Raw genomic sequence first — 25,895 nt, forward strand, 5'->3', positions numbered from 1 at the left:
TGCCCGGTCAGTGTGCACATTGAATATGCATGCTTGTGTGTGTGTCCTGTGTGTGTGTGTGCGTGTTTGTCCACATGCTTAGTGATGTATTTGTTTTGGGCACATACATATATGTCCCATATGTATGTGCTTCTGGATGCCTCCTGTGTGTGCTTGGACCATGAATGTGTATGTATGCAAGATGTGGGCCCCAAATGCATATATCATCCTAGTAGGCAGGTTGTATGTGCATTGGATAGATGTGCATGTCCCAGGTGTATGTATTTATTGCCAAACCGCTGTATGTGTCTCCTGCACATGTCGTTTGTGTGAATGAATGAGAGAGCAAGAGCACAGAATCAGAAACCATGCATGTGTTGGTGCTACCGATTTGAGGGATACCCAGCTTGTCAAGCACCAACTTAAGCTATTAGAGCGCCTTAGCAGGGCACACAGGACCTGCTCAGTCACAAGCCCTCCTACCACTCCACTGCAGCCTTATCACTTGTCATGTCACACCCCCACCCCCCAACCCATTGTCCCCTTGGTTCTAATCCTATAAAACTGCCCACAGCTCCTTGAATGGGTTAGGTGGCTCCATGCTTCTGGGCCTTTGTTCATGCCCTTCCCTCTCCTGGAATGCCTCTTGCCTTCTCCCATCTTTCTGACACCCACTCATTGTTTAGAATTAGGCTCCAGTCTCCACACATCTGTGAAGTCTCCTTGAACCGGCCGTTTCCTTCTTTGTCTTTCAACACATTTTTCTCAACACACCTCTAACATTTGAGGGTCTTGTTTGCCTATATGTCTCTTTTCCTATCCATGGTGGTAACCACTAGGGCAAAGACAATGCTCAACACACCCCAGGGCTCCCACGAAGCATGCTGTCATCTCACAGTAGCCACATTAGACAGAGAACTTTATCCTCACCAGAGAGATAAGCCGAACTTAGAAGCACAGAACTGCTAGGTAACTAGGCAAGAAATAAACTCTGTTTCTGACCCTGGGGCACATGTATGATATTGTCACACCGTTTCTAGGCTGAAATTTATTCATCTGATTGATTGATTCCATAAGTATTTATTGAGCACTTGCAGTATACCAGGTGCTGTTCTAAGCACTCAGAACATAGTTCAAAGCTGTCCTCATGGAGCTTACATGTTAGTTCTGGTCCACTCATGGGGACTTGAAACGGTTGATGATGATGATGTTGATGATGTTGATGATGATGATGATGATGATAATGGTGGTGTGTGTGTGGGGTTTGGGGGGAGGCAGGAGAGTCTCAAGATCCAACATTACCTCAGAAAAATTGTTACCTGAGGGTTCATTTGTGCAACTGCCAAATTGAGGGGAGGAGATAAGAACCATTCTCAGAAGAGAAACTGGGCAATCAGAATAATGGCTCCCAAAGATGTCCACATCCTTTGGGAAGTGACATGGCCAAGGGGAATGAAGGTTGCAGATGAAATGAAGGTTGCTGAGCTAACTTTAAAATAGAGAGGTTCTCCTGGATTATCTGGGTGGGCCCCATGTAATCACATGGGATCTTAAAAATAGAAGGGAGGGCACAAGAAGAAAGAGTCATGTGATGCAATTTGAAGAGGACTTACCCACTATGGCTGGCTCTGAAGATGGAGGACGAGGCCAAGGGCTAACAGGCAGCTTCTAGAAGCTGAAAAAGGTAAGATATGGCTTCTCTTCTAGAGCCTGCAGAAGGAACACAGCCCTCCCAACATCTTGAGTTCAGCTCAGTAAAACCCACATTGATATTCTAACCTCCAGAATTGTAAGAGCATGCATTTGTGTTGTTTCAAGCTGCTAAATTTGAGGTTAATAGTTATAGCAGCAATCAGGAATGAATACAGGAGCCAAAGTCTCAGGGCAGAAGAAACTGGTTCTTGCATTAAAATAGAATCTAGATGGGGGCTTCATGGGATAAAGGCATAACAAAAGGTGAGGTCTGTTGAATGAGAGTCATCAATGAGCAAGCTTCAGCTGTATACACTCAGGTTAACGGTCACAGTGCATGCACACTGGGCTTCTGGTTGGCCTCAACTGCAGTGACAGGTGCATTTCACCAAGATATAGGGAGTTATTTAAAGGAACACCACGGGCTAATATTCCTGCTGCTAATTTTAGGAAAAAAGCGAGACTAACAGGGACCAACAGAACAGTCACTGCTACTGAAAAACTGTCCCACAATGTGAACTTAATCCAGACCCAAACTCCTAGGACCTGTGCAGGCAAGGCTCTGGTGACGGTGAGCCCCAGGCCCTGTCCTGAAAGAAGGTCAGTCTGATTCCAGACAGACCCCCTCTGCTTGATTGTCATCCCTGCTGCCTGAAAGCCCTGGGTGGTGATGGCCAGTCAGCATTGGAGGCATCAATAGCTATAAAGTGAATAATTACATATTTCCCACTTAGGCTCCTAGTATGGGGCTGAGAGAAAGATCCACAAATAGGGCTGCTACTATGGAAGCTCATGAGGGAAACTGGCCTGAAGCTGAGGGACAAGGAGGGGTGGGTTCCATTACCGCAATTAGCTCACTGTGTAAACAGCACTTAAGGGCTGTATCTGGGAGTTTGCAGTAATCCATCTGAAATAGACAACTATTTTATGCAGGGAGGCATGAGGGGAATTCTTTCCAAGTCAATTGAATAGTCTAGTCTGCAAACAGTCCTCGTCCTCCTCCTTCAGGGTCTACCTTGCCTCCCCCTCCTCCATAACAGCTGTGTTCCCTTGAATGGTCAATCAAGAGCCCTAAGAACCTGGCATGTGGGAAACTTTAAGCATTGCCTGGGCTCTGTTTATCCCATGCTGGGGTTTTGCAGAACTTCTTTCTTCCTTCCTGACAATCGCAATGCTCTTTGTTCTGTCCGCTGTGGATATAGGTGTTGCAGATACAAGGGGTAAGGGAGCTGTGTTTGCTGTAGAGGGAAGGTGCCTCTGCACCGAGTTAAGAGGCCTGGGGAGATTCCTACCCAAACCTTCCCTAGGTTTCTCATTCTTCTGAGGATCCGCAAGCTGTCTGTGTGCAGCTCCTGAATGTTTCTCTCTCTCTCTCTCTGGAATCATGGTTGAGGCCACCATTTTATCATCAGACTGGACTCTGGGTAAAGCAATTCTGCTCAGAACTGGGAAAATTCCAATTACTAAGTTTCAGAAACTGAAATATATTATACCTTTTCTAGCAACCTATTCTTGTATTTCTCCTGTTTTGGCTCTTTGGAAGGAAATAGCTAAAAATTGTCATGAAGAGACATTAACCAGGTTAAAAAATATAACATTGACATAGTGACTCTAGCGGGCCATGGTTTACTTGCCTCCTTTCCCCTACATCTTGGTCTATATAATTTGAGGTCATACACATTTTGTATAAAGATGTTGAAACAAAAATGAAGGTCTGAATCTTAACCAACTGTTTAGTGACTTAAGGGAGTCACACTAAAGTGCATATTTTTCTATAATACCAAATGCCACGTAAAGAATGGTAAAGAAGGCCAGGCGTGGTGGCTCACATCTGTAATCCTAGCACTATGGGAGGCCAAGGTTGGTAGATCATGAGGTCAGGAGTTTGAGACCAGTCTGACCAACATTATGAAACCCTGTCTCTACTAAAAATACAAAAATTAGCCAGGCATGGTGGTATGAGCCTGTAGTCCCAGCTACTTGGGAGGCTGAGGTAGGAGAATTGCTTGAATCCAGGAGGTGGAGGTTGCAGCGAGCCAAGATCGTGCTGCTGCACTCCAGCCTTGGTGATAGAGCAAGACTCTATCTCAAAACAACAACAACAACAACAACAAAGAATGGTAAGGAAAGCACTTGTGACAAACAAATATGTCCCCAAACATGGCCAAATGGTACCCTTGGGGGGGGGTGGTGCATAATGGCTCCTCGTTGAAAGCAACTTTCTTAAATGAATGAATTTTTATAACTCTACAAGTTGGGGGTTTCACCTCAGAGAGGTGCAGTGTCTTGCCAGAGACCACCCCGGTACTGAGAGTCAGGGTTCAGGCCCCTTCCATAGCTCTGCAGCTGTGCCATGGATTGTTTCAGAGCATTCCTTGCGGCCTGCAGCAGGGGCGGGCCTTTCTAAGTTCCATCTAGTGGACATAGTACAGTAGGCCTCCTTTCTCAGCATACAGCAGCTTTCTAGATCTGGCTGCGAAATGAACAACACAGTCTCTGTTATAAAGAAAACCACAGCTTGAAAAAAATAGTAGGGACACGGCTGATTCATCAGGGTGACTCATACCTGGGATCACGGCGCCTCAACTCGGCTTCCCATGGCCTGTCGTGGCTTGCGAAGGACCATGGCAACTTGAAAAGACAGAACTTTCCCCTTGAATGCTGGGGACGGATCCACCTGGCTGGGTACAGGATGAGTTCCACGCAGCCAGCCATCAAGATAACTTCATCAGGGACGCGGAATCAGATTTCAGAGAATACAGTGGACAGCCTTGGAAGGCACTTGGAAGTTTCCAGTCCTATCCCGGCCAGTTCAGTGCACCCCTTCGTGAAGAGCTTATGGTCCTTGGGAGCAGTGGCCAGTTACAGTGTGCACAGTAAGGCATTTCAATAATCATTTAGCAAGGTCAGAGCTGGTGAGGGAAGTGGGTCTTCGCATGCAGGCAGATATGGGTGATAATTATCCTGGAAAATGTGTCACGTCAAGCTGCGGAGTTCATCTCTACATATAAACCCATAATGCCACTGTGATTACATCAGGCCTCTGGGAGGCCACGTGCATGGTCCTCTGTTATCTGTTGATAGATTACTCTGTAATTGCACTCACATCGTTTTCTTGGGGACAAGAGTGTGTAATTGTCTTGTTTCGTGTCTCTCACATTTCTTGTTGTGCAGTTAATCCCCCTGATCTGGTTCGCCAAGAGACTGAGTTTACAGAGATATGGGTGAATTTCCACTACCCCTATTAGGGGTCTTTGTGCCCCTCAAGCCTACGGTTGCCCGAATTCCACCCATTAGAAAAAAGAATGGGCTAATTAAGCCTGGCAGCCTAATTTTGTGCTTTCTAATTTTGCCCTTTAAATGCATCATAATTATCAGATGCAAAATACATTTTCAAATGCAGAGCCACTGACGGGTGTATTTTTAAATGTGCGGGGCTAAGATGGGAGTTAGCAAAGAAGCAGGCAATATTTTTAACTTGTATCATTGGGCAGGAAAAGGCCATTGTTTCTCTGATTCCCACCACTGCATTTGGAATGAAAATAACGTTTATTCCATGTGTTACTGAAATGCATATTATTGTGTTGCTGCCACTGGAAACGCCGCTGGGTGACATGTTCTTTGGGATGTGCTTGGACAAAGGAGGTGAGATCACAGCCTGAGACTCGTGTCTTCACGTTAAGGCATGGGGTACATGCCTCTACAGAGGCTGCAAGAAGTCAGGGTTGGTGTAGATAGGAACTTGGAAGAGCTCTTTGTGACCACATAACACAAGTCCTTTCTTCTTATTTGTAATAGCTCTTAAAATTATTGACAAAAGCATGTACCCAAAGCCTTTGATTACTAGAGCTTTTGGACATAACTGTTTACTTGTCCCCAACCCCCCACCAAGAGGTATTTTAAAATTTTATTCAAAGTGAACGCTGAAAACAAAAAAAAGTCATAATGACATATCCTATTACATTTAAAATATGTATGTATCTTGCTTAATGTGTGCAGTCCATATAAACTGTATACCCCACATATCAATGTAGCATAATGCATTTCAGTGGGTCTAGCATCAAAAATAACCATGAAAGAGAGGTTAGCCTGAGACTCGGCTCCGTGGAGTGGTTCCCTCTGCAAGTTTTTAAGGTTCTTCATTTCATGAAGCCCTTTGTTTTATAGACGGAGAATCTTCTCCCACTTCCCCTTCGGGAAAGAACAATGTACTCTCTGCACATGAACCCACTGCTCCTTCTTGGACCCTGGGGTACATTCCAAAGGGGTGTCGACATCTCACCGCAGAGACTTGGACTGTAAGAAGAGCAACTTGCTCACAGGCCTTTATGCCAGCAGAGCTCTCTGGAAGCCACTGGATCTTGTCTGGAATCCCTTCCAATTAGGTACAATAAAACGGATCACATAAATGTTCATAGCAGCATTATTCCCAAAGGGCAAAAGGTGGAAACAATCCAAATGGTGAATGGATAAACACATTCATGTTATAGCCCATGATGGAATATTACTCAGTTTTAAAAAGGAATGATGCCCTGATTAATGCTGCCACATGGAAGAACCTTGAAAACATGATAGGAAGTGAAATCAGCCAGACACAAAAGCCACATTTTGTATGATTCAGTTTCGTTACTGGTTGATTTGAGAATCAATGTTTTTATGTATTCTCGCACTGCCCAATTCTCAAAAGGGTTTGCAGCAGCTTACAAACACGCCCACACAAATGGAGCCACAAAATAATGGCAAACTGACAATGGAATGGAGGATGAAGGAAGAAATGGTGAATATTAGATTTGTGGTGGACAACCTAACAAGGCAGGCTCACTTGGGACAGTAGAAAAACCTGATGTGGCTGCACCATTCTGTCTGATTCCATTTATATGGAATGCCAGAACAGGCAAATTCATAAAGTAAATTCGTGGTTCGGGGGCTGGGGGAAGGGGATCATGGGGAGTTACTACTTAATGGGGACAGGATATCCTTTTGGAGTGTGATGAAGATTCTCTGAAATTAGATGGTGGTGATGGCTGCACAACCTTGTGAATATACTAAAACCATTGAATTGTACATTTTTAAAGGGTGAATTTAAGGATATGTGAATTGTATCTCTGTAAAAATATTGGGTTACATTATAAAATTGAAAAAAAAAAGAAAGATCAATGACCTCTTTACTTCTGTGTTTTCCCTTAGAAATGGAAACCAGATATTTGTTTCAATATCGATTTGGTGATGCTTGGTTTCTTTAAAGGAGACAAAATTTCTGTGGATAAGTCACAAGGTGGCTTGAGAGGCTGTCCATGGGCCCAGCAGTATGGGAGAAGGAATACCCCTGTGGAGACAGCACCGGTGATTGTCCAGGCCTGAGAAAGGCAAAGGCTCTTGTTGAGCTCGCAAAGGTCAGTGTAAGAAAATCAGTGGGAGCAGGTACACATTATCCTTGGAGTCAGACAACCTGGGTTTACATCCTGGCCACACCACTAAGAGCTGTGTGACCTTAGTCAGATTGCCTAAACTCTCTGTGCTTAAATGACCTCATCGACAAGATGAGGAAACTAATAGTACCTACCTTGATGCCTGTTTTTGGGGATTCAATGATGAATTGTCATCTGTAAAGAGACCCAGAGTTCTGTAAACTGCTATGTGTATTTTTATCAAACAAAATAATCTGGTAATTGTTTTAATTTCTTTTTGCTACTGTAACAAATTAGCACAAATTAAGCAGCATAAAATAACTCAAATGTGCTATCTTACCTTTCTGGCAGTCAGAAGTTGGAAATGGGTCTCTGGGGCTAAGATCAAGGTGTCGACAGGACAGTGTTTGTTCTGGAAGCTGCAGGGGAGAATCAGTTCCGTTCTTTTCCCAGTTTCCAGAGGTCGCCCAAGTTCCTTGGCTTGTTGCCCTGCACCACACTGACTTTTGCTTCCGACGTGACTTCTCCTCCTCGGATTCTGACCCTCCTGCCTCCCTCTTATGTGGACCCTGTGATTATATCTGGCCCACCTAGATAACTGAGGATGATTGCCCCCATAAAGACCCGTAACTCAATCACACTTGCAAAGTTCTTTTTACTATGGAATAAAACATATTCACAGGTTCTGGAGTTTAGGATGAGGAGATCTTTGGGGGACCTTTAGTCTGTCTACTACAGGAATATATTAATTTATGGTACAGACAGTTAGACCTACATGCAGTTAGGTAGGGGCTTAGGAAGTAGTTGAGGCACTCTGAGACTTTTCCTTAATTCAATTACACCAAGGGGTCATGGGTCTGAGGAAAGCCAGGCTGGCATCCTAGACCTTTAGCCCTCATCATTCTAGTCCCTTCTACATCAGCGGAGGAAAGAGACATCCTGCCTCCTGCAGATCCTTGGACAAAAGGTCATATAGTACTTTGCTCCCCATTATATAGACACGTCATCCACAGGCTCCCTGGCTTCCCATGTTGGCTCGTGTCATTTGATCAATAAAGACTACCCGGACCATCCTGTTCAAAATCACAACATGGCCTCTTTCTCAGCTCTTCCCATGTTATTTCTCTGCTGAATTTTTCTCCATCTTACCATCTAATGCTTCATATAATGCATGTATATATAAATAGGACTTGAAAATTAAGCTCCTGTTAGAGCAAAAACAGTGCCTTGCCTGAGAGAGGCTCTCGTCTATATTTGTTGGCTGACTGAGTGAGTGAATGAGTGAGCTTCTACAGGACATTTGCACGCTGTATTCCATTGTAGATGGAGACTTGTTTGTCTCCCTCACTGAACTGGAAACTCCTGGAAGGCAAAACCAAGTTCAAGTCTTCTCCCAAGGGTTCTTTGCAGAGGGTGTGGCACACCAGGAGCACTGCTAATTGTTTGGTGAATGGCTGAAAGGGTCAGAAAGTGGCCTTTGGAGACAAAGGGCAGAATGCATGGCTGTCTTGAGGGCCAGTCATGTGTCTGGATGGGAACTCTGGGAAGATTGCATCACAGGCAGGGACCAAGGTCATTCTGTCTTAAGGTACAAAGGCAGCAGAGCCTCCTATTCACATGACTTGTGACTTTCAACATTTCATTTACCTTAATTTGTATTTGCTTTGACTGAAGGAGTTCATTCTCAGACGATTCCTTAGTAGATATGTCACTGCATAGAGTGCCTGTGCCCTGACCGGTGGCTTGCAGACCAACAGGATCTGGAATGTGCGGCCTTACCCGGCAGGGTGTGGTGCAAGGCAAGTGTGAGGCAGCACATCAACCCCACTGTTTAACAACGGGCTGGCTAGATACATTTGTGGGACCAGCACAGCCTTTGGAGGCATTCGCTTTTATGAAATCTGGTAGAAGCTTAAAACTTCCATCAGCACCTCCCATAGTAAACCTTACAAGCAGCATCCACAGTAAACAGTAACAAAAAAAATCACAGCAATGACCATACCCTCCTCTATCATCATGAAAGATGAACATGCTGAGGCTCAGAAAGGGGGCTGATTAATCCTATACCACAGAAGAGCTAGTGGTAGAAAGGTGACGGGAGCTCCACTTGCTTGGCTTTCAAACCAATGCTCCTACATAATTCCCAGTGAAGAGGCAGGGAATATTCTCATTCACTCATTGATTCATTGAATCATGAATTTAATTAGTCATCCAATTGATCACTCATCCTTTCTTTTCTCTCCAGCCCTATCTTGCCCCCTTGCTCCTCCCTGCCTGGCCACACTACTGTGCTCTTTCGTGTTCCAGCAGATACCATGGCTTCTCCTACCGCAGGATCTTCGCACGTGCTATTCCTTTTTCCCTGGAACACATTCCTCCCCACTGCTTGCCCAGCTGTTTCCTAGTCACTCTTCTTCTCTCCTCAGGGAAGTCTTCCCTAACCTGCTTGGGTCGTATCTCAATATTCTGTACTCTCAGCACGTCATCTCCCTCCCTCCCTATTATACAGCACATCTTGATTACAGTCTACCTCACCCATTAGATTGTGAGAGAGTTCAATGAGAACAGGGACTGAATATGTGCTCAATTAATATTTTTGAATGAATGAGTAAATGATTGAACAAATGGATTTAAAAATTGACAACACACAGGTGCTGGGGACAGAAAGAATTAAAATGAGAATGGAATGAGCAAGTAAGAGAGCTAGAGATAAGACGCATGTGTAAACAGTTATAATTCAACTTAGAAAGTGGTTTCCACTAGAAGAGAAGTCACAATCCATACTGTGGATTTTGGAGCTAGAAGCTCACGTCTGGGGTTGTGGGGGAGGGCCTAGTTTTGGAAAGCTTCCCAGAGGAAGTCGGCTTTTAATCTATATTTATCCTAGGGAACCTCACAATCTAGCAGACAGGATACGGCAAACACCAGAGCCAGAGAAGTGCTGTAAGGCCTGGTGGGCTGCCATAGACTGTGCCCAATATGAATGTCTCTACCAGACAACTTTAGGGGCCCATGCCAAAGTCTATTCCTAGGGAGCTATCAAACCTGTGTAGGATGGGACTTTGGGCAGCTGAACTGGCAGGTGGGGCAGCTCCCACTCCCTCGCCATGTAAATCTGGAGGAGCCCAGGTTTTCTCACATGCCAAGGTCCAGCAGCTTTCTAGGGTGGGGTAGGGTAGGTCCCTCCAGGGAATGCTCCATCCCCTGAACATCTGGATGGCAAAGAACTTGGCACAATCCTTGCCTCCCCAGGGAGGCTTGACATCCAGTAAACCAACTGGTTTGACAAGCAATTAAACCTGCCCTAACACAACGAAAGGCATTAGTACGACACTGTCTTACTTGGCCATAGCATTAAGGTTCATAGAAAGAATGGAGAATCATAGCACCCTGGAAGTGCACACCATCTCTCATATCCAATTTATCTAGGAGTTTCTCCTGTAATATATTTTGTTCAATGTGTTATTTATTTATTTAAGACAAGATCTCACTCTGTTGCCCAGGCTGCAGTGAAATGGTGTGATCATGGTTCACTGCAGCCTTGACCCTCTGGGCTCGCGTGATCCTCCTGCCTCAGCCTCCCCAGTAGCTAGGACTACAGGCACTTGCCACTATGTCTGGCATTTTTTTTTTTTCGTAGAAATGTGGTCTCACTATGTTGCCGAGACTGATCTTGAGCTCCTGGACTCAAGTAATCCTCCCACCTCAGCCTCCCAAAGTGCTGGGATTACAGGTTTGAGCCACCAGGCCTGGCCTTGGTCAACTCAGTTTATGCTTAGAGACCTCTGAGGGTAGGACAGTTAACCTATTGTAGGTAGAAAGGTTCCGATTTTCAGAAATTTCTTTCTTTATTTCCTTCTGATTCTGTCCCTATCATGGAATGTACTATTGAGCCAGTTTGGCAATTTCTCTCATACTAGGTCTGACTTTAAGGCTGGGCTGACCATAGAGGAGGAAGACAAGATGATCACCTCTGTTGCACTGGAACATCAACTTCTGTTAATACATCCCAAATCTGTGTTAACATCTTCATCAGCCAGATATCACCTTTGCTTTATATTGACCATTCTTGTTGACTAGGACACTGCTGGCTTTTTTTTTCTTTTTTTTTTTTTTTTAGCTCTTGTATGTTCCTGCTTAGTCTTTTTTTCTCCAACCTATTTTGTGTTTTCAGTTTTTTCTTCTAAATCAAAGTGGGAGTGTTTTGCATCTATTTTTGAATCAGTTTTAATGAGATGTTACCATTATTCCAGCCTGATAAATATGATCAGACCCTGGTCCTTTCATCATTTTGATTGCCTTATGGTCTTCCTGCCATCCACGAATTTGTCTACCCAACACAACGCTGCCACCTTGGGGATCACATTTCAACATGAGTTTGGGTGGGAACCAACCATATTCACACATAGCAATGGGTCACGTTTCAACTCCTTTTGGGGAATTGTGAAATTTGAGGTGGGTTAATGTAGAAACCAGATAAGTAACTGAAGCCCCCATATGGAGAACCCACTCCTTGGGATAACCCAGAGCCTCCTTTCATGAGAAATTCCGCCTGGCTTGGTAATGGACTCATCTAAGTACTAGCCAAGGGTGAGTGGGTTTTCTGTGCATTTGCTCCAGATGGTCACACCAGGTCTTTGGTGTAACTGTGAAGTGCATGGGAGGGGTGTTTCAGACTCCTATCTTCTTTCCTCCAAAGTTAACCAGAGGGTGGGTTCAAAACTTTACCCTAACGTAGGGGTCTACATGAGAGAAGCTTTTCAAAAGCTTTTGGAAGCAAGCCAAAGAGGAAGGGCGCCAAAGGGGCTCTTTCCTGCCTAAATCTATGCAAATTGGTGGTTTGCCCTCCAAACATGAGTGTTTATCTCAGTTTCCTTTTTCAACTGATTGAGAGATTGGAAGAAGCAGAGAAGTGGTGACCCCACCTGCACTCTGCCCCTTTGAACTGCTTTGCTCCTCCAAAACCTGGAATTTTGACTCCATCACCTCTTTTCAAAGGAGGAACCCAAAAGCCCTGGTCTGCTTTGCTCCTTGCCCAATCCTGAGAATGCCCTTCCCGTACGCTGTTCCCAAACCTTTCTTTGCACTGAAGTTGACTTCCGGTAACCAACTTAAGTTCTCTTGGAAGTAAAAAGCAGAGGCCATTCTCCTTAACCCCTCTGGAAATGAAACACAGCTAAATACATTGATGCTCACCTGAATTTTATTTCTATCATCGAAGGTGGGGAGCACAGAGTCAGAATGTTAACATCTGCAAAGTTCGGGTGAACACCAGGTACAACTGTTTTGTTACAGACAAGCAACTGGGTCCAGAAGAGAACAAGGAATTTGCCTCGAATGATCTAGATGACCACTCAAAGGGCTTATTTTGAAGGTTGCAGACTCATAAGAGTTGGAATAATCATTCCGAAGCTCAGAAAGCTTGCTACACAGGCCAGATGATTGTGTAGCAGCTGCAGTGCATTCTAGCTTTCTCAGGCACTTTACATACGTTATCTGCATCTTCACAAAAATATCTAAGGCCACAGTGGTTTCTTATTCTCTCTCTCTTTTTTTTAAAGAAGTTACTGACCTAGTTAACGAATCTGATGAAATCTAAAACTCTTTCCCTCATAAAAATTCATATATATAGACAATAATATTCAATTTTAAGGGCACCTTAAGGTGCCTTTAAGGATCCATGGACTCCAGGCTACAAGTCCCTACTTTAAGTTCAGTATTATTATTTTTCATGTAGAAAATGAGTAAACTGAGGCTCAGAGAAGTTACATGCTATACCCATGCACAGTATGGCAATGTGTGCCCTGAAACAGATTGACTGGGCTTCAAAGAACAATTGCTTTCTTGCCCAGAATACACTGAGATGAAATGTCACAGATGCCAGAAGGCAAATATTCACTCATTCTTTACTCGACTAATATTTTTTTTAAAAGACATCTACTAAGTGTCTGGCATTGTATAAGAGATGGCCCTTTGAAGCTTACACAATGTCTTGCACAGCTGATAGTCAGGTTACGTATCTTCAAGAGACATATTTCAACTGGGAGCATATGGCCTGCTTTCCCACAATTTGTACCTTCAGTAAGAGTGGACATACAGTAGTCCATAGTGAAGGAGATAGGGGTGGTTCCCCTAACAAGGACTTTATTGTCTGAAAAGAAGTAGCCAAGGAACAAAATCAGCCAGTACCCAGAAGCATCCCTTCTAAGCTGACATGCAAGGAATTGAGATCACAGGGGGATGATTAACAACTGATTTTTTAAGAGTAAAAATTTAGGTTTTTGTCTCAGAGTAGTGTCATGGTTAAACAGTATCCCTCTTGTACCTTGGTGAGAGGTGATGGGTCTGGGGACCACATCTTACCTGGTTGATCCTTTCCTGCTACTCTCTGGGGTATCCAAGTGACATGTGGTTGAAGTAAAGAGCAAAGAGCCAGCAATGGGATTGGAGGTCCCCACCAGGAGCCTGAGTCTGGTAAGACAGATACTGTCTAGAACAGAGCAAGTAACCCAGTCTGGTTTGTACAGGTGATGGGATGGAATGGCCAGATTCCTCTCCTTGCTCCATTTATTGCCCAACTCAGTGACCTCTGGCCAGTCTCTATAGCAGCCTGGGCTTCTGTATCTGATCTTATTATATCTTTCCTGATTTCTGGTAACCAGGGTTTTCTCTACCTTTCTTCTGAGTCACTGAGTTTCTCTTTTGGGTCTCTGCATTGGCCCTAGGATGACCTAAAATCTAGAGCTCCTATATCTAGAGAGAATGCAACTCTAGTTTACTCTAGTTAGTTCAGCTCTGCCCTAGTATTCATGAAGATAAAGCTTAGGAAATCATCCACCTTGGTGAAATACCATAAGGAGTTGTGGAATGGTATGGAGCAGAGTAGGGGGTGGGTATAAGGGCACACTAGGACAATTAACTGATAATATCTAAGCAAGGAGACTGTAGGGGTGAAGTACTGGATTGTTGCAATAGTGGTTGCGGTTCTGGCCATTACTTTCAATGGCAAAAACTGCAATTACTTTTGTACCAATGTAATAATTCCAAGTATTTCCATTCTAAAGGATCATTCGATGAGGTTCCAACCTTCTTGCACATTAAGGGCCTTGCATTCTCGTCCTGCCTCAGCCACTACGTCTGTGCGATATTGAACACGTCACTTCTCCATCTGGGGATTCAGTTTCTTCATCTACACCATGAGTGGGACCTTAGGATTTACTCAGCCTGCTTTCTGCCCTAAAAATCTAGACTTCTCTTTGAGACTTGAGAGACAAAGCATCCAAAATGACTTTCTTAGTTTGAGGTATAATTTGCATACAATGACATGCTGTTCAGTGTGCTGTTGACTCAAATTTCGACAAACACATATACTTGTGTAACCTCATTTACCAACCAGGACACAGAATGTTTCCCTCACCACAAAAAGTTCCCTTATGCCAATTTCCAGTCAGTTCTCCACCCCAGAAGCAACCACTGAATTGATTTCTATCACTGTAGGCAAGTCTTCTATGAAATTCTAAAATTTTATATAATGACATTGTACACTATGTTCTTCTGTGTTGCCTGATTCTTTCACTCTGTATATCATTTCTGAGATTCACATATGTTGTTTTATGTATATAATTTATTCCTTTTTTGCAGAGTAATATTCCGTTGTATAAATATATCAGAGTTTGTTTGTCTATTTTTCTGTTGATGAACATTTGGCTTTTTTCCAGTGTTTGCCTGTTATGAGATAAGCTGCTACGAACATTCTTTCATAAGATTTTTTTTTAGACCTACATGTTTTCATTTCAATCCCCCTGAGAGTAGAAGTGCTAGGTCATTAGGTGGATATATGTTTAACTGTTTGAGAAACTACTCAGCAATTTTCCTAGGTGATTTTACCATTTTACACTCTCACCAACAATGTATGAGAGTTCTAGTGGCTCCATGTCTTCTCCATCATTTGATGCTGTCATTATTTTTCTTTTTAGCCATTCTAGTGATTTTCTCATGGTTCACAATAATTTCTACGTGCATTTGCATTTCTTCTGCTTCCATTACTACTGAATCAAAAGCACATTAGTATCGAAATCATCTAAAAGAATCAAAGAGACTATAAACGCTTGTTGAATACTGCATTCTTTTGCCAATGTGTGGTGTGCCAAACCATGCCTCATTTAATGAATCCATTCATTCCAGATAATTCCACTCCATTTCTTTTTGCAAATATGTACTACTTGCCAAATACGTATAAGCCTCTGGTACTAGATTCCTGTCAGGATGATAAGGAAAAGTAAGACTTGTTTTGCGCCTTCAAGAGCCTTAGAGAAGAGGTAGACCCTAATATTAGGTTGGTGCAAAAGTAATTGCAGTTTTTGCCATTAAAAGTAATGGTAAAAAACTGCAATGATTTTTGCACTGACCTTTAATATCAAAGACGTTGTATTGTGACTACAGTGAAACCTGAAGGGTGTTCTCCAATTAAAGAGGCGAGTATTGGGAGAGTTCTGAATGGGGGAAAAGAATTCCTGCCACCACAATCAAGGAAAGAGACAGATGTGATTTTGAAAACTTGCATGTAAAGCAGTATTAGTGAATCCTGGTTTAGAGGCACCAGAAAAAGGGTAAACAGGGAGGTTAAAATCTGAATGCACCTCCCCATTTTCTCAACTTGGCAGGCGGTGCGCATCCTTAAGACATGGCATACTTCGTTTCACTAGTGGAGATTGGGGCAGCCAGTCCAGTGAGTTTCAGGATTGCACCAACAGGCTGGTGCCTGGGAGATGTGCAGGAGCTGGCTTGTAAAATGGGCAATGGTGTCCCAGGGGTTGAATGTAGAACATGAAGAGACAGGAAGTGGTGGTGAGGCTTTCTCTCCAAAGCCTTGACCTGAAAAGCACATTCATTATCTGCGGGAGGAATGCCTGGGTCTTCTTTGAGGCATACCTCACAATACCCAATTGGAGGTTTCTGTTCTAGGTGAGGTCAGTGTTTTCCTAGGCCCCGGAAGAGTCATAGTTTTTGGAGCACAGTGAAGAGCCCATTACGACTGGGGAAGTGCTAGATAAGGTTTCTTTCTCTGTCCTGGCTGGAGTCACCCTAGTAGAAAAACCTAACAGAGTGGGCCTTTCGGAAAGAACATTACATTCTCTTCCTGTTTTCATGCTAACTGAGAATGGTGAGCAGAGGCAACTGCCTATTCCTTCATTACCATCTTCACCTCTATTAAGTACTGTATGCAGTACATGTACGAACTGCTGGGGATATGAAGATGAAAGTTTTGGCCCTTAAGTTTAAAGTTTAGTCATACAGAAAGATAAAATGATTATTGGAATACAGGGAAAGAAAGCACTACGACATTGTATTAGGTCATTTTTTGCATTGCTATGAGGAAATACCCAAGACTTGGCAATTTATAAAGGAAAGATTTAATTGACTTACAGTTCTGCGTGGCTAGGGAGGCCTCAGGAAACTTACTATCATGGTGGAAGGGGAAGCAAACACATCCTTCTTCACATGGCGGCAGGAGAGAAACAGCATGGGGGGACCACCCCCATGATCTAATCACCTCCCATGAGGTCCCTCCCCTAATACGTGGGAATTACAATTTGGATTACAATTCAAGATGAGATTTGGGTGGAGACACAGAGCCAGACCATATCACATATACTTGGAACTTGGGCAGGGACACCTAATCTAACTTGTAGGTACCAGGGAATATTTCTCCCAATAAATTATTCTTAAACTTAGATGAGAAGATGGGAAAGGTTAGCTAGTAAGGGGAGAAGTGCATGCCTATACTTGGAAGAAAAAGAAATCCTTGCATTCTCAGGGTATGAGCTAGAGTGGTTCACTGGGGCTAGAACATAGACTGTGAGGGGGATGCAGAAGTTTGCAAATCCTGATCCTTTGGAGCCACCGAGCTGGGTAGTGACACTTGTCAGTTTCTCTGAGTTTCTTTCGTGATAGCTGTGTGTGTGTTACAGCGCAGCTCAGCGTGTGTGTGTTGATTCTATAAATTCTGCAGCTGCAGGCTCTAGCAGTTCTGAGTGAATGCAGTCCATTAAGTTTTGCTCCCCACAGCTCATATTATAGGTCTATTTTCTGCTGCTGGGCAACACCTAGTAGCTTTTTCTTTTGTGCAAAGTTTGGACTCACCTCTGAGGAGGAGGAGGAAAGCAAAAGACAAGGGGTCACACAGAAAGTCTAACACAATTATCTGGGTTGCTACAGGGTTAGGGAATGGGGGCAAGGATATTCTATTAGAAGTTTTGGTCTTCATTTTGGAGGTGTCCACCAAGCCAGCTCTCATTCATGCCAGTAAGTAGAAAAGACTCCATGGGCTGAAATGTTGAGGGTCTTAAGAGCCTACAGAGAGCAGGGATTTAAACTCCCATGATAATACCATGCCAAAATGACTTCTATCCAGGCTAATCAGAAGTTAGCCCAAAAAGCTAGTCTGTTATAGGCAGTCCAGTGGTAAAGCAAACTTCAAATGACACCTTCATACATTATTAAGAATAACAAGGCAGAATGTCAACACATCCAGGTTAAAGGTAGCTTATTAAAAAGGAGGTGTTTGGTGCAACCTCCCATACTGGGAAATTATGACTCAACTGTCTAGAGACCACAGCACCTGGAAGCTGGAAGAAAACAGGTAGCACTGTAGGAGACAAAGTCTGGCTGTACAACCCTAGTTCCTCTGAGGATGAGGGTCATGTTTGGCTCTAGAGCTGGATTATGACCAACCACAAGAGTTGAGAGAAAAGCCTCTGTTTTAGTTCATGAAGTTCTGGACTTCTGAGGGAACAGTGATGAAGTGGGACTCCAGGAGTGGACAGGAAATCAAGGTGTTAGCAGAGAGGAACAGTATACTCCCTTTCAACTGTTCTACTTCTCCACGCTTCAAAAACTCTACTCTTCGATGGAATGGTCTCAGGACCATCTTATGTCCCTACAGCCATATTATAAGAGTTACTGCAGTCCTCTCTCTCCTTCCCTCTTCACATCTAACCAATCCCCAATATTCCCAAGTCTTGCTGATTCAACCTCATAAGTAGTTTATGAATTCACTATCTCAGTTATAGTGGCCACAACTCAAGCCCTCTGTGGCCTGGACCATTCCAGTGCTTCTCTAAATAGACTTCCTGTCTCCAATTTTGGACTCTTCCAGACTAACTCATGATCTAGAGTCAGATACTGTTCTAGAATTTGAATCCAATTCTGCCTCAACATGACTTAAACCCCTGACATGTGTAGAGGATACAGGTAAACTTCCATAGCTGCAGTCACAAGGTCCTCTCTGATGGAACCTGGCCCACTGCTTCAATCACCTCAGTCACAGCTCCCAACGTCTCACAGCTTCTTCACCACACCAACTGCCAGCTGTTCCCCACAAGCTGTTCTTCATTTGCAACACTGGGGAAACCACTGAGTCTAATTCATCTTTGTGTTCTTATCATCTATCCTAGTCCCAGCGACGGGGTCAACATGTAATAAATAACTTTTGAATAAGGGAGTGACTATCTGTGGAACTCATCCTTAACCTAAACTCATGTGGTTGTTAAAAGACTTTACAGACAGGAGTTCCAACTCCCTCCCTGTTACTTTACGGTGATGTGACCACCTTCTCAGCCTCAGAATCCTTATCCGTAAAATGGTGACAATAAATGGATTATTATGAGAATTACACAATAAAATGTCTGCAAGCTGTCACCATGGTGCTTCGAATGTGCTCAGTAAGCAGTCCCACTACTGTTATTGTTATGATCATTATCATTATTATTAATAATGATTAACTATTATTAATAGCAGTACTCCCTCTTCAGTTTATTATGGGAGCTGTTCACTCCTGTTTTGGGCATTGATTTCCTCATCTTGATATCATGGAGTTGAGTGGGGACAGCCCAGTTCCTCATCACCAAACAACAGAAATGCACTACTCCCTGAGATCACATGTATGTCTGTCACTATTAAGGGGTGTGAGTGATAGCAGGCATTTTGAGGGTGTGTGTGGAAACCAAAGGAAGAAAATAGAGCAAAATACTGACTCTAAGAAATACATAATATATATTATCTGCTGTGTGTGTGTGTGTGTTTTCTGAATGTGTTACATCTAAGCTATAAAAGTCTGGCTTTGGTCTCTGGTTTAAATTGGGGCTATGACCTCATTATCTGGGGTTGCAGGCTCCAAAATAAACCTTACTCCATAATTTAGTGAAATTCAAGAAACGATTATGTGTAAGAATCTCAGGAAGATCTCATTCTATTTCCATGTATTTCCACATCCAAAACAAACACAGTAATGCCTCTGAACATCCCAGGTGTCCACCAGTGTGGGGGGACATTGGAAACTCAGAAGTTGCTGTTGGCAGTTTCTATCAAGGCCAACTATACTTAACTTGTCAGGAGAGGTTGAAAGATTTACCCAATTTAAATCCCCTTCATGGCCTTCTGGTCTACTGTTGTTTTCTGACCTACCGCAGACCAAAACAGTCATTTCATTTGTCAAATTCATGTTTGGCTGTTGTGCAAGAAGAACCCGCATTATGCAGCAAAGATCTCCAGAAATGATTATAGCAAATGCCCTGTTATTGTTGGTTGTCTCTTGTTTTTGCTCAAAGCCTATCTCAAACTTCTTCTCTATCTTTCCTTTTAAGTTCTCACAGTGTCTGATCTAAAATAAGTGGACTCTTCTAGGTTTATGAAACGATACATGGGGGTTGGTTTAATTTTTTTTTAAATGGAAGGAATAATCGTGGGATTCAACTTGTTGCCAGGGATTATGCTAGATACCTATTACGTTGTAGGAGTCTCACTTTATCATCATGATAACCCTGAAAGAATTTTACCTCAATGGAGAAACTGAGGTTCAGAGAAGTTATTTACTTCATTAATATCACACAAATAGTGAGCAGTGGAGATGGAATTAAAAACATTTCAGAGCTTAATCCAAATTCCACACATTGCATTACCCTGACTTTTTTTTTTTTTAAATACCTCCAGGAATTTTGTTTCCCAGTCACAACTCTGAATTTGTCCACAGTGGAGAATATAGTCAGGGAAGAAGTTACGGTGGTAAACGGGAAGGAGATAGAAAGCACCCCCGTCTCTCTATAGGCTGGGAAGACATATTGGTGGGTCAGAAATTAAACAGTATCTGCTCCTCATCAAAGAGAAGAGCTTTAAGATTGAATTAGAGAAAGCAGCCTGTAGACTTTCCTTTTAGGGTTGTAAAATTGAATGTTCTTTATCTTAAAAATATAAAATCTATTCAATTACAACACAGACGGTAAAATTTCTTTCCAAGTGTACCCAGAGATTATTGAAAGAGGAGAATCCTCTTAAAATCATCACGCTTTGGCATTTTGAATAAGCACCCTTGTTCACCATAGGCATGGTGGTGCCCCAAGCCTTCTTTTGGGAATGTGAAGAGTCTCCCTTGAGTTTCAAGTTTGCTGCTGCCAAATCTGGGTCCCTCCTACCCAGAAAAGACCTCTCCCAGTTGGGATCAGCGTGGATGCTTCTGTGCCAAGAATTGCCGAGAAATTCAAACAGTTCCAGAATCTGGAATAGTTACAAATTAATTGCATTTAATTACACAAGGCTAGATCATCCAATATCTTCTAGGTAGTTTATGCTTTCTTTTGGGTACTGATGTATAATTTAAAGCATAAATAATGTGAATTTCCCTTTTGGAAATATTAACTAGTGCAGTGTTCTACCTAATGGAGGTTGTTATTTTGCTGTTTGTGAAATTAAATTTTCCTATCTGCATTGAAGTTGTAGGTATCCAAAGAATCACTCTTGCTTTAGTAGAAGGTATTTTGCCCCAAGGAATCTGAATTGTCAAACTATGAGTACAGCTACAAGTTCTAAAATATTCAAATATATATATAGCAATAATTCTTCCTCCCATTGGAGAAGAGAACTAGACCAAATAATTGTCTAGACTTAAACCTCCTTTTCTCCAAGTCATTTTGATGTTTACTCTGTTTACAGACCAGTGCTTAAGAACTGCCCTTCTCTATCAAGCTACCCCAGGCTCAGTATAACTTACAAACAGTATAATTTGGGGTTTGCAAAATCCCCAAATCTATAAAGAGGATGGATCAGCTGAACAAAAGGTATAGTTTAATGGAAGACTACGGGTTCTGTACCTCACTTGCCAATATTTGTTGAGGGGCCCTGGGTGGAACCCAGCATATCCCTAAATCTCACATTATCCTTTTATAAATGTAGAGGATTGACCTACTTAATTTCTAAGGCTCCATTAGGGCTAAGGTTCATGTATCCATGGCGAAGTATAGAAGAACTCTGAACTGTTCCAAATATAATGGGCTTGGAGTAATGGAGAACTCCAAGGGCAGGAGGTAACCATTAAAGAGGAACATCATGTAGTGTGAGGAGGCATCATTTCACACTAGAGAGCCCTTGGTTCAAGCTTTGTCTCTGCCACCTACCGATTTTGTAACCCTGAGTAAGTTACTCTACCTCTCTAAACCTCCAGTTCTGTGATAAATATAAAGCCCTTGGTGCACTTTTGAGGCAGAATGAGCTCTTATTAATTGCTAAATCTAAATAAAAATTTAAAAGAAAAACTGGCGCATAGCTTATCCTAGATGTTTGTCTTCTGGGGTCTGTTTATTCTTATGTCCTCTCTTCTTCTCACTCTTCTTTCACTTTTTCTGCTAAAAAGGTGACATCTGCTTAGATTTCTGTTTTTTTGTCCACAAAGCAGTGCCATGTATTTGCTAATTCTTCCAAGTAGGGCTATCTAAGTTCAGAGCACATCTCTCCTTGGAAATTAATAGGGACACTTGTTTATTATTATTGTCTTCAAGCCGGTCTCCCCACTGCTTGTAGCCATACTTTCCAGTCTATTCTACACACTGTAACCAGACGGTCATATCCCTTCATAGTGCAAATTCCTTAATAGCTTCCCCACTGATTTTATTTATTGATCAAGCCAAAATTCCTAACAGAGCCCTGCTTATTACAGACCTTGCTAGTTTCATCAGACTCACTCTGTATCTTTGCTTTCCTCAATGAGGAGTTTTCTCACGGCATCTTAAATGTTAGCACCCTCCAGATATATCTTTGTTCACCATTCAAAGCCCACCTCAAAAGCTTCTTCGTCCTGGAAGCCCTCCTTGATCTCTATTCTGACTCCATTCATCCAAGACAAGATCACGTCTTCTTGGTAAATGTTCACATAAGAAGCCTATGCTGTCCAATTATTTTCATTTTTATTTTTTTAACAATCATTACAATTAAAATGTAAAAATTAGGCCTGGCACAGGCTCACATCTGTAATCCCAGCACTTTGCAAGGCTGAGGTGTTCCAATGGCTTTGAGCTCAGGAGTTCGAGACCAGCCTGGGCAACATGGTAAAACCCTGTCTCTACAAAACTTAGCTGGGCGTTGGTGGCATGCACCTGTAGTCTCAGCTACTTGGGAGGCTGAGGCTGGAGAATCACTCGAGCCCAGGAAGCAGAGGTTGCGGTGAGCAGAGATCATGCCACTGTACTCCAACCTGGGTGACAAAGTGAGACCCTGTCTCAGAAAAAAAGAAAAAAAAAAAAAAACAACTATTGGTACAACCCATAAGTTGATGTTTATTCTCTTTTCCTCCCCATATAAGCTTCAGGTCTAGGTTGTGACTACCTTTTCCACTATTAAATCCACACTGCTCAATATAGTTAGTGCCTGGCACATAGTACATGTCCAATAATATTTAATGAATAAATAACTGGCTCTTTGAATGACAACATACACATCTAAAATGAAGACAGTTCATCCTGGAATTGTAAGATGTGGAGTTCAATGCTCATAAATTATTTAAAAAGTTAGATATTTGACAGGAACAAAATGATCCTGAGATCCTGAGAGGCTCCAGGATGTACAGTTGTTGAAATGTCACCTTTAACTCGTGAGTATTGATTTACAGTTTGCTTTCTTGGGTACATAGGATTCTGTACTAGCAGGGGAAAAATCAAATTTCTGCATCTCAGTGAAGGAGAAGTCTAAGTCACATTTGGTATCATCTATCGGAAGGTTGTGGCGTGTGTGTGTGTGTGCGTGCGTGTATTTAAGGGTTTTACATTGGCATTCTTGGTGGTAAGAAGAAAAAAGACTTAAGTCATATATTTTTTTCATCAGAGATTAGTTTTGCCTATTTCAAAACTTCAGTTGAATGGGATCGTACAGAGTACTGCTTCATATCTGGCTTCTTCTATTCAGTATTATGTTTTTGAGGTGGATTCATGTTGTGGCACGTTTCGTAGTTTGTTACATGTTATTGTTATATGGTATTCCATTGTATGTATATGTCACTAATTGTTTATTCATTTCCTTTTGATGGACATCTGAACTCTGTATAGTTATTTATTATTGTTGGTGAAGCTTCCATAAATATTCTTGTACAAGCCTTTTTATGTACATACGCTTTCATCTCTTTTGGGTGCACATTAAAAGTGGTATTGCTGGGTCCTGGTGTAGGCGTATGTTTACTTTTATGATATTGCTGGACTGGTTTCCCACTGATCCTACCATTTTGCACTCCTTTCAGGTCCACAGCAACATCTGGTGCTGTCAGTCTCTTTTGTTTTAGCCATTCTAGTCAGTGCATGATATTATCTCATGGTTTTATTTATGTTTTCCTGATGACTAATGTTGAACACTTTTCGTGTGCTTTTGACCATTTGAGTATTTTTAAAATTAAGTTCCGGTTTGAGTTTCTTGTGCATTAAAAAAACTGAGTCATTTATCTTTCAAATATTGAGGATTAAGGGTTGTTTATACATTTTTATATTTTGAGTATCAGTCTTTTTTTTTTTTTTTTTTTTTTGAGACAGTGTCTCATTCTGTTGCCCAGGCTGGAGTGCAGTGGCACAATCTCGGCTCACTGCAACCTCCACTTCCTGGGGTTAAGCAATTCTCCTACCTCAGCCTCCCGAGTAGCTGGGATTACAGGTGCCTGCCATCATGCCCAGCTAATTTTCATATTTTTAGTAGAGATGGAGTTTCATCATGTTGGCCAGGCTGGCCTTGAACTCCTGACCTCAGGTGATCCACCCGCCTAGGCCTCCCAAAGTGCTGGAATTACAGGCGTGAGCCACTACGCCTTGCCTCAGTCTTTTGACTATTTTGTCAATGTTTATGTCTTAATATGCACTTTATAATGTTGTATTTTGAAAGGCAGATATGCTTAATTTTAATAAAGTCCATTTTGCCATGTTATTTTTCCTTTATGGTTGGTACTTTTTGTGTCCTAAGAAATTTTTGATCACTTTAATGGTGTGAAAAAATTCTCTGAGATTCAATATAGAAGATTTTTAGTTTTATCTTTTACAATGAGGTCCATAGACCATCTGAAATTAATTTTTGTATATGATGTGAGATATAAGTCAAGTTTCATCTATTTTGTATATAGATAAATTCCTTCCCCAATAAATTGCTTTGGTCCTTTCCTGAAAAATCAACTAACCATTTAAGTCTGGGTCTATTTCTGAATTTTCTTTTCTGTTATATTGATATATTTTTCCAATGTTACACTAACATGACACACTATTGTGATTATGTTCAGCTTTCTACTGTCATAAAATTGAGTAATAGAATTTCTTCCACTTTAAATCTCTTCCTTTTCAAAATTGTTCTGGCTATTTAGTCTTTTGCCACTGGACGCAGTGGCTTATGCCTGTAATCCCAGCATTTTGGGAGTAGGGGTGGGTGGATTATTTGAGGTCAGGAGTTCGAGACCAGCCTGGCTAACATGGTAAAACCCCATCTCTACTAAAAATAGAAAAATTAGCCACACATGTTTGTATGCGCCTGTAATCCCAGCTATTCGAGAGGCTGAGGTAGGAGCATTGCTTGAACCCGGGAGGCGGAGGTTGCAGTGAGCCAAGATGGCACCACTGCACTCCAGCCAGTCTGGGTGATGGAGTGAGACTCCATCTCAAAAAAATAAAAATAAATAATAATAAAGTCTTTTGTATTTTCACATAAATTTTAAAATCTAATTGTCAATTTCTACAAAAGTGGCAGCTGGAATTTTGATTGATGTTGAACTGCATTTAGAAAACAATTTTCAAAGCATTAGCATCCTAACTATATTTTTACAATCCAAAAATGATTTACTCTTCATTTATTTAAAGTTTTACTTCTCTCCAAAAAGTTTTGTAGTTTATTAGCATAGAAGCCTAGTACATATTTAAATAAATGTATACCTAAGTATTTTATATTTTGTAGTATTATTTATATTTTTGTGTGTTATTGAAAAAATTTTAAAAACATTAAGCTTGATTTCTGTAAACATATGGAAATACAATTTACTTTTATATATTGACTGTATCCTGTGACCTCAATAAATTTATTTATGCACTCTGGTAGCACTTTGTTACATTCTTTACAATTTTCTACATACATGATGATGTCATCAGCTAATAAAGGTAGTTCTACTTCTTCCTTCCTAATATATTTGGCTTTTATTTTTCTTGTCTTATTGCACTGTCTAGGACCTGCAGTAAAATGTTGAATAAAATTTATGAGGAAAGACATCTTTACCTTATTTCTGATCTTGGGGAAAAAGTGCTTAGTCTTTTATCTTAAGCACAATGTTAACTACAGTGTTTTCCATAGATTCCTTTTATTAGATCGAGAACATTTCCTTCAGCTCCCACTATGCTAAGAATTTCTATCATGAACAGGTTTTACACATTGTCAAAGTGTTCATTCACTGGGATAACTATATACTTTTTCTCTTATATTCTGTCAGTATGGTGTATTGTATTTGCAAGTATTAAACCTACCTTACATTCTTAAAACAAA

The 25,895-nt window shown here is 41.9% G+C and overlaps 1 long non-coding RNA gene across 1 annotated transcript in view; it reads right to left on the reverse strand.

Moving 5' to 3' along the window:
• Positions 1-5,658: 5,658 nt before the first annotated feature.
• Positions 5,659-25,895, reverse strand: part of LOC126944002 (uncharacterized) — a 35,134-nt gene continuing 14,897 nt past the window's right edge. The window contains exon 3 of the long non-coding RNA XR_007721932.1: positions 5,659-20,630. This is a non-coding gene — a long non-coding RNA (uncharacterized LOC126944002). The remainder of the gene's footprint in view (positions 20,631-25,895) is intronic.

Source organism: Macaca thibetana, chromosome 20 (assembly GCF_024542745.1).
Source record: "Macaca thibetana thibetana isolate TM-01 chromosome 20, ASM2454274v1, whole genome shotgun sequence".
Lineage (NCBI taxonomy): Eukaryota > Metazoa > Chordata > Mammalia > Primates > Cercopithecidae > Macaca > Macaca thibetana.